The sequence below is a fragment of the Buteo buteo genome, chromosome 16 (assembly GCF_964188355.1).
Source record: "Buteo buteo chromosome 16, bButBut1.hap1.1, whole genome shotgun sequence".
Classification (NCBI taxonomy): Eukaryota; Metazoa; Chordata; class Aves; order Accipitriformes; family Accipitridae; genus Buteo; species Buteo buteo.
In genome coordinates this window covers 27,776,857-27,786,873 of record NC_134186.1, presented here as the reverse complement: position 1 = coordinate 27,786,873, position 10,017 = coordinate 27,776,857, and positions in this window count along the sequence as shown.

Here is a 10,017-nt window from a genome sequence, read left to right as displayed (position 1 = left end):
ATTTTCCTCAATTGAAAAACAAACAAACAAAAAAACAAAACAGTGCTGGAAACATCAGAAGTTAGTGTTCTAACGGCTGCAGTTTAAGTATTAGAATCTGAAACAAACTCCTGACAGAGGAAATCAGTTAGGTAGTTTTTTATTTATATTCAAAGCTTAACAGTGAAGCTCCTCCACTTAAATATGATGTAAAGCACAAGAAGTGAATTTCTGGCAGAGTCTAGCAAAGACTTAGAGGCCACAGTAGAACTTCACAAAATTTTTGATGGTATTATGCCTTTCAGTATTGCTGGTCAGAATTTTTCCAGGACATTTTTTTTTTGTTAATAAACAGAGATGAGAGTTTCAGTCTTCTGTGTAAAAATGAAACAATTTTGTCTTTATAAAAAAATTTGAAAAATTCAAAAATTATTTTTTTTCCAAAGAAAGCATTAAGCCTTTGTGAAATCAGAATCATTTTGTCCTTCATGCAATTTTTCTCTTTTTAAAAATAGAAGATCTGTCTTCTGGTGGGTAAAGAGGATTTTATCATTCCTTATAACAGTCACAGTCCCACTTTCATTTTTCTGATTTTTTTTTTTAATGATGACTTATGTTTTGTATTGCACTTTAGCAAGGAAAAGTATTATAAGTGGGTCAGTTTATGTAAAAGGAAAATTTAATTTGTGCAATATGGCAGGCTCTGGATAAATGTCCAAGTCAAAGCTTTGCCCTTCTGTTTTGGAATCTCTATTGACTTCCTGTTACATATCCTCATCCTACTTTACACCAATGAGTAAATATTATTAAAAAAAAGCAAACAAGTGATTATGAAGTATTACTTTTACAAACGGAGATCCTATGCCAATTTTCAGGTTTTTTAAGGCAGATCCCCATCCTTGTGTATACTCATTATTCCCGTATTTCATGAAAACTGCATTTGATTTGCAAGTTATTTATAAAACCTCTATCAAGAATACTCAGTATTTGTAATTGCGCTCTTAAAAATTGACTGGATATGTATGTCAGATGGTTTAGGATTTTTTCTTTCTTGTACCTGTTACACCTAGCAAATATTTATGGCTGTTGATTTGAAACTGAAGGATCTGGCAATACTTAATGATAATTAACTGCTCTGTTAGATACTCCTGTTTTGTTCAAATGCAGTTGTGGATGGTAAACTCTAACTCTACCGAATTCAACTCAACCATAGAATAAATATTTATAGATTTTTTTACTGTGACTTTTAAGAATATTTTAAGAATTTTTCCAAGTTGCATCTGAAAGGGTCAGCAAGGATACTTTTTTCACTCCCTAGTCTCCTAAATACCAAGGGGCACACTCATGTTCCTGATTCAAGACAAACAGGGCTGTATTAAAAACTGAATTTAACAGGGAAGCACACTTGCATGTATACGCAAGAGTGCCATGGCCATAACCTGGGAATAATGGAAGAGGGCAATTGTGAATGGTTTAGCAGGTCCTTGAGGACCTCTCTCTGGTTACAGGTTGTAACAGAAGATTTATTTTGCTGCCCCTGTTATAGAGTTGATCTAGTCTGCCTTACACAATTGTTTATTCCCAAATAAGATATTTCAATCCTGTGGTCTTCAGAGTGCCCATTGAAAGCACTAATTAGTGATCGTTTAAAGTACTTAGGTAATGTTAACTCCAGCACACAAGGGATGCTCTTGAGTCTGACCCCTGCTCATTCCATTTCTTTTTGGAGCTTTGAAGACAATTGATTTTTGAAGACTGCAGCGTTCCCTTAAAATCAGGGACTAAAAGAGTGGAGACCTAATCTTGATTCAACCATTCATGCCATCTTTAAAGACATGTTTACTTTTTTCCCTCTGGATGTCAATTAATAGATTTTAAAGTCAGTGAATTAAGCCAATGTGAAAGAGTTTAGAGCACAATTGCATGTGAGCAGAAAATGCTAATTATAAATAATCAGGCTCAAAAAAAAGAAAAAGTGAGTGCACCTTAAATAGTTGATGGGAACAGGTTAAAAAGGGGGGGGGGGGGATGTTTAAAGCTAGCTTGAAAGTAGTATGTAGAGTTACATGGAGAAGAATGCCAGTCAAAACAGTTGATATGAAAGGTATCTTGGGTCTGATTTCTGCACGCACTGGGTCAAATACAAGCTGTAGTTTCCCTTCATGAGAAAAAAAAAACACCCTAAGAAAGACTCCAATGTATACTGGCTGAAAAAAAGTCCAAGGTAGCCATAAAGATATCTGGAGATCAGTATGGTAAAGGAACTTCTCACTGGTATGTTTTGGCAACGTCTTCCAGTGGGTGCAGTTGTATTCACAGCTGTTGTATATATGTCTTTACAGAATTTTAGTTACTATCTCTCCTAACTCTACCTGCAACAGCACAGTTGCATTTGGGTTAGCAGCAGTGGCGTCACCATATATACCATCAGCAGCATTTTTATTAGGTCTAAGCCTTCTTAGGGCTAGTTTAGATGATCTGGCCTAGCCACACATCAGGTCAAGGAACCCCATAAAATTTCCTGAAAAAATGACACCACTCCAAACTTACTGATTTTCATTACAGACACTTTCCTTTAAAAATTACGCAATTTAGGATTAATTCCTGGACCGCTGTTGGGACAAAATTATGCTTTACGCAAATAGGAAAGGAGCCTCAAAGATTTTCTTGAAGGTTGAGCTCAGATCAGGAGATACTGAGCATCTCCAAAAAAGGGTGGTCATGAAATGCCCTTGAAGTAGACCTGAAAGATCAGATGGGAAGAGATCCTTTCGAAGAAGAGCACCTGATCGTGTTTGGGAATGATGGAGCCTCCCATCACTTGTCTAGCCCTCAGGTTTTGGTGGTGGCTTTAGCACTGCAATGATGAGTAGAGTACTTTCTGACAGCTCCTCCCAAAGATCTGTGTCAGAAGGTGTGCCATTGTCCAGTGCTTTCTGAAAGATACTTGAAATTTGAAGTTAAGAAGCAAAGAGAGGTGAAAATACAGAAAGCTTGTCCAGTTTCAAGTCAAAGAAGCCATTTTCCAAAACAAAGAAGCCATGCAGTACGATCACAGGGGGTTGTTCAACTCCTCTGCCGTGACTTGGCCATTTTCATATACTGAACTGCAGGAAATTCTGATGGGAATGTGTTGTACATGGAAAACACAGACCAACAATTTCTTCCAACGTAGCAAAACTAGCTGATACTGAGATTCTGATCTAGCTAGCTAATACTCTCAGGCTTTGAGGACTGGGATTTCTGAACATGAAGTTGTACTTAGCTCAGCTTAAAAACAAAAATCTAATGCTTCATTTCCAAGAAGTGAAAGAATTTATTAATAGTATTTTTACTTCAATTATTAGTGTATTTGAAGATGATCAGGACATCAGCACAATGAACCAAAGCTGAGATTTGGTCATAGTTTCTTTTTAACATTTATAACAAGCTCTTAAACAGCTTCTTTTATTTTAATTTCACGTAATATATACTGTTAAATAAAGGACTCTTTCCTTGTGAAGGAATTAGCAGAGTAACACTTGAAAGAAAAACTTACACACTCTAAATCAAATAAACATGCAGAGGTTTCCCGAAATTAATAAAACAATCACTATTGTTTGTATTGGGTAAGTGTAGCAGGAAAATAGAAGCTTTCAACTTTTAGCTATAAAATGTAATTTAAATATTTCTTTTTGTGCAGTATGCCACTGTTTCATTAATATGTATGTTTGACAGCAGGTTTGAATGCACTTTCTTCTTTTCATCACTGGTGTAGCTTTGTTTTCCCCAAAAGTCTATACTTCTTCTTTCAATCATTTTAAATACAGGAGAGGGATGCGTTAAATTTCCTTTCTCTGAGTAATAAATGTTTTGCCAGTGCATTTTAGACTGAAATAAATGTGGTGTATTTTGATAGAAAGCAGACTATTGGGCAAACAGGGCTGCTACTGTGGGAAGAGGGCAGGAGGCTGGCACGTGGTTACAGTTGGGAACAGATAAATGATAAACAGCTGAAATACACCTATGTTCCTGCTAATCTGAGTTCATCAAAGATGATAGCGAGTTTTGCCTTTAAAATAATAGACAAAACATGACTCAATGGGAGTAGGACCAGCCTAGTAGCTGCGTTGTAACTGACCTAGCAAAGGACTGGATACATCCAATAACCCAGAGTGAAATACACAAATCTTGGTAAGTTATGGCCAAGCATGAAATCACTTTAAAATTGCTACATAATGCCTTTTCTAAACTTTATGTGATGAGGAACTGTAATATGTAAACAAGAAAAAAAAAATTTAAAAATTACTGAGTTAAACTGGGAAAGAAACTCACCTATGGCTAAGTTTGTATATTGGAAAGGATTCAGATAGCCCATTAAATACTCCAATGGTTATTTACAATAGGATTAATTTCATTCACATTGGAGAATACCTATTATGTTTCTTTAGTTTATGCTTAAGCAGCTGTCCAATTAAAAGGAATCGATCTTCTACAAAGCTTGTATCTGAACATAGCACTGCCCACTGTGCAATAACTCCTTTGTATTTGAGAGCTAATATGCCATGCAATTATGATCTATGGAGGGTTGTTTTTTTGTTTTTTTTAATCCTCCAATTCCTTAAGAAATTATCTTATCACTCCGCCATAATCGAGCATTCCTTCTCGGTTCTACAGGTCAATGAAAGGGTTAAAAATTCTCTATCTCTATCTTGATCTTTGCTGAAATGGTGTATGGGAATGAAATGGTTGCCAATTTGTTTGCAATGCATTCTGACTGTACGGGAGTTCTTTTTTGCCTGACAGGCAGGTGAGATCAAAGTGGTGCAGGACAAAAGGGGCTCAGCAGTGATTTGTCAGGGGACGAAAGGCAGTCCTGTCTGGGAAAATGGCTGTAGCCCAGAACGAGCCTTCAGATCACTAACACACTAAAGAAATCATGGCATGAGAAAAAGTACAGCAAAAAAGGTTCAAAGGTCAGTTTTATTTGGTTTGGATTATTGGTGCCTCCTTTTAAACCAAAGAGCAAGAAGGGGAAAAAAGAACAGGCTAATAACCTTTGTTATTGTCCAGGAAAAAAACTCTTTTGTACACATTGCTTGGGGATTGTCTGTAATTAAAATGCTGTTGTTAGATCCAGGACCTGATCCTGCAAAGTTTTACTCGTGTGAGTAATTCTCCATTGCATGAATAGTCCTGTGGGGTTGCTCACGTGAATAAAGATTACTTTCATGACAAAGAGTTTGCAAGTTCAGGCATTACATTTGGTTAGGGGATGCAGGTGTGTCTGTGTGTGTCTGTGTCTGTGTGTCTGCTCAGAGGTGAGTGGCCTTCTTTCTAAGCAAAGATTAGAATTTAATGAGTGACCTGAAAAAAATTATATACTTGAAAACTTAAAACTCCAGATAAAAGCAGATAAACAAATCTCTGTGACTGTTTGCATTCTGCTTCCATAAAATTCAGGTGATTATGAAATGCATTGTTCTCTTTTAATCCAGATGTTTGTCTAACAATTACTTCACTGATTTATTTTAGAGGAGCTGTGTGAATCGCCATCAGGTGTAGATCACTCCCAGCAGTTATTATCTTCCAAATATTATTGAGCAAAGAATGCCTTGTTTTAGGTTACAAACAGATGGTCCTATGCCTTAACTGGCAGAGGATGCTAGTGACATAGGTTGCGTCCAGCTCGTTTGTGAAATGGCAATCTTCTCTAGCCGAGGAGGAGGCCCCCACAAGGCTGGCTGGAGGGGAGGACACTTGCTGTGACACACACCCTGCCAACAGGCAGCAGAGAAGCAAAGGGGGAAAGACGGGGGCTGACCAACCCTTCTGTTCTCCCAATAGCAAAATAATCGAGTCTCAGGTGGTAATACGGAATGAGAGTAGGTGCAAGCCTTGCTGGGCATCACTTTCATGCTCCAGAGTGGCAGAAGGCAAGGGCTCACAGGGAGCATAGAAGGCTCTCTATTACTTTTGTGTGCTTCCCTTGGTTTTTCTTTTACCCAAGAATGAATGTATTCTGGATGTTTAATGGTAGGCTGGATTGGATTGGACTGGATTGGATAGTACACTGAAAATTACATGTACTTTTTCACTTCCGTGAGGGCAAATGGTACAACTAGTGAGTAAGTCTCTAAACTTTTCCTGCTCCACACTGAGATTACTTCCAGTGCAGAGTGGAGAAAGAGCCAAATGGACAGAGTCAAAAAAAAGGGGAATTTTTGTGATCAGGTACAAGATTTTGCAAGCACAGGATTTTTTATGCCTGGATCAGCTGTGCATAAAAGCAATGATGCAGAGGGTGGGGAAGTAGAAAGGGAACTGTGCTTCTTTTAGCAATATCCAAACTATCTGAAGAAGTGTCTTTGAAAAGTATTCCAGGATTCCCCTGTGGAGGTCTGATACAAAGACCAGCTTTTAGGGAACAATGCTCTTTGATGTAGCTGGAGCACAACTCCAGGTAACATCCTCCATATATGAATAAACAAGGTGATTCTGAGACAAACAAATAACGGTGCCCTGGACCTCACATAAGGGATCTGATTTCTTCATATTAGAATTCACCCTTGTTCATAACCTTGAGACCAGAATGTTGCAGCTACCTAGTCTACCAAACTGTTCTGGGGATCATTCTTTGCAACGTGTGCCGGACTTTCTTTGGAGTCCTGCAGCTCTGGGAACTGAAGAGAATCTATTGAAAAACAGCTAGCGGTAGTCTAGAAGAATATGTCTGCTAAAGACCTGATGATGAGAAAAGGAAAGGTTGTGAGTAGCCTTGCACTCTTTTGTGACCATATCCAGTTGAGAAATTCTGCAAAGGCTGTTGCTTCTTGGAGGATCTGCTTATGGTAGGTAGTTTCCAAATACTTCAGTAAGATTCTCTGCTTTCCTGAAAAAGTTTTATATCCTTCTGCTGCAGAAATTCCTGATCTGTTTTGGCTTTCTGGGGTTAAGTGTTAAAATCAGAGGACAAGTGTATTTCAGAGGAGAAAACAAACCTGACAGTTTACGGACACCCGCTGGGGTTCCAGTAGTCTTATTTAGATTGTCCTGCAGTTTCGGATTGTGAAATGATCCTAGCTAGATCCTCACTGTAGTCCTAAAGTAAGAGCCATCAACCCAGAAAAGGACGAGTGGGACTGAAACAGGTACATCCAAAACAGAGGCTGATTTTCTGCACTTTGCAGATTGCTGCTGTGGTCAAGTTAGAGTCTTGGAGGCCTCGGCCAAAACCAAAATCAGAAGTGGCTGAAGGAGTTGATTTGGACTCAATTTTCTTTGCACAGTTTGTGAGAGAAGATACAGGGATGGATCTGGAAATTGTTACTTTTATTTTTTGAGATAGATTATTAAGGCAAATAACTGGATTACCTAGGAGAGATTCATGGCAGCAAACAATACCCTTGGAGAAAGAAGTTCTCAGACATCAAGGTATAAATAAGTACTTACCCAGCCTTCTGTAATTCACTAAAGGACCAATTCTGCAAGATACATCAATACTTTTAAAGTGAGCCAAAAGAAAAATTCTGGTCTGTACATATCTGCTTTAAAAAATGCCTCAGTAAAGATACCTAAGATGCCACATCTATGGGATGTAACTCGCCTATGCTGAGGGTATTCACAAGTGATGAAAAAAAGAATCACCTGTGCTTACTAGTCAGACATCCCAACGAGAGGAGGAAGAATGCTGTTTCATTTCCCAATGAGAAAAATCTCTGAAAGAAAATGGTGAAGTGGGGTGAAATGTGGCAATAAGGGTTAGAGATGAATAAAATAATATTGGCCATTAAATCCTAGTTCCCCTCTTCTGAGTTTATGAGCTTATGTTACTCAACTTCTAAGGAAAGGGAGACAACTGCCAAAGTAGTGAGAAAAATATCCATTACAAATTCACCTGTGGCTTCCAGCACATGTGGAATTTGCCTGTGGATGTTGATGATACCAAGAATTCCCATACCTGATGCTTACACGACCACTTCTGTGCAAGCCTTTAGCTCAGGCATGACCTGAAATCTGGTATCTAAGCACTGGTATCGAAGACTGAGTTACAGCATTCAGCAGTGCTGCAGTTGTCCAATGTAAAGACCAGGAAAGAAAATGGCGCTGACCTCTTTTATTGATCACAATATATCCCTTTGCCACCAAAAAGCCGTCTTCAGTGGGAAAATATTCTATTGGGGCTATTAATCACTAATTTAAACCAGAGGCTGCAAGTAGTGAGAAAGGTGTTCCATGGCTTTGCGACACCAGCTGTGTCACACACAGTCCTCAGTCCATTTCTGTGTTGTCATCAATCACAAATTATGTCTACAGCTTCCTTTTAAGATTCTTCAGGAACATCTTTTATTTCTTTTGGTTAACATGTGGCTAATTGGGTCATCACTTCTATGAAATGTTTCCGAGGACGGAAGAAGTAGTAGAAGTCTGTCTCAGATTAGATAGTGCACTAAGATAACATACTATTAAATTATTAAACCTCCGTCTTTATGTTACAGGTGAAAAATATACCTTCAGATCTAGCAGGTCTGACAGCCTTACCCACTTGTCAAATTGGGTTGAAACGGGAGAGCCAAATTGTCTTGATCTACCCAATACTTTCTTAGATGCACTGTCTTAGATATGGGATGTCTGGAACATGGTAGTAATCACTTGATTAATAATCTAATTAATGAAATTACTATGAAAAAGAATATGTTAAAGGCTGCAGAAGAGCGCCAGAGGAACTGAGGCCACATCTGCTACATGGGGGGACCAGTGACAGGACAGCACCCTGATGCCGGAGCCCTCTGCTTTGCAGGAGAGCAGGTGCTGAAGGGGAGAGGGCAGCCAGAAGCGAGGCGGCAGGGGCTGCCAGGGCTGCTGGGGCTGCAGGAGAAGCCAGCAAAGAGGGTCTGATACCCAGACACGGAGCACCCCAGGGAAGGATGCTGAAACATTATGCAAAAGGGAACTTAGTGTGGTGGCATCTCAAATGACAGCTGTACTGCTAGGCCCATATACTGCTCGGGAAGAATACTGCAAGCTCTGTCTTGAAATGTCGATGTTAAAGTGACCATATAAGAAGTATAAATTTCCCAAAGGAAGGCAGAGGGATGTAGCAGTGAAAAGAGATTAATTCCTCCTTGTTTGCACAACTGGTGAGGGGGATTTAAGTAGGAGGACTTCCGCTTCCACAAAATGGGAAAAAATTATGAAGAAAGGTCGTATGTGGTTTTTCTCAGCAGATAACTTCCTCTAGAGAGTTCCAGATCTAGCAAGGGAGGACCTTCAGTCCCTCCCTAGAGAGGAAGCCTGTGGGAAGGGTCTATACCTGCACAGTATCAAGTGGAGGCTGCTTTTCTTCTAGCTTGAGCAAGCCCCAGAGCCTGGTCCCACATTCTCCTCAACCACAGACCTCCTGGGTGACCATGGCAGAGACTTGGAGGGGAGCAAAACAACACCAATTTCAGCCTGAGCCTCTCGGGACTCCTCAGGACCACTCTGGGTGACCCCTGTGTCCTGAGTGCCTCCTACCTGCTTAACACAGATGGGATAGAGATGTCACGGCCAGGGTCTGACACTATTCCTCCATTTTATTTTAACATCCAGGCCCTGTTACGTAGATGCGGGGAGTACCAGAAGGAAAGATCCTTTCATTTTGTTCCTTCTTCGTACTGCACATTTTCCTCTCACCTTTACCGTGTGGGATGTCAGTGTGTGTTTGTGCACATGTGCGTGTGAGGAATACAGAAGCGATCATTCCTTTATGCACTGATGACAAATGCCAGGTACTTTCACCTCTTTCCTTGAGGCAAAAGAAGGAATTCCATTGAAATTCATCTAAGGTACTAATTGTAATTTGTGTTTCTGTTTGTTCTCTACATTGCCTTTTCAGATTTGATAGTTGCATAACCTTTCCTTGCCTGTACTTCTCCTGCCTACTTGACCCTCTTTCTTATCCCTTGATCTAGGTGGAACTTCAAGATACTTTGCATTGTGACCACCTTAGGACAACATATAACCATGAATGGGATTTTCTGGGAAAACCCCAGCCGTATGATGTAAACCTTGATCTGA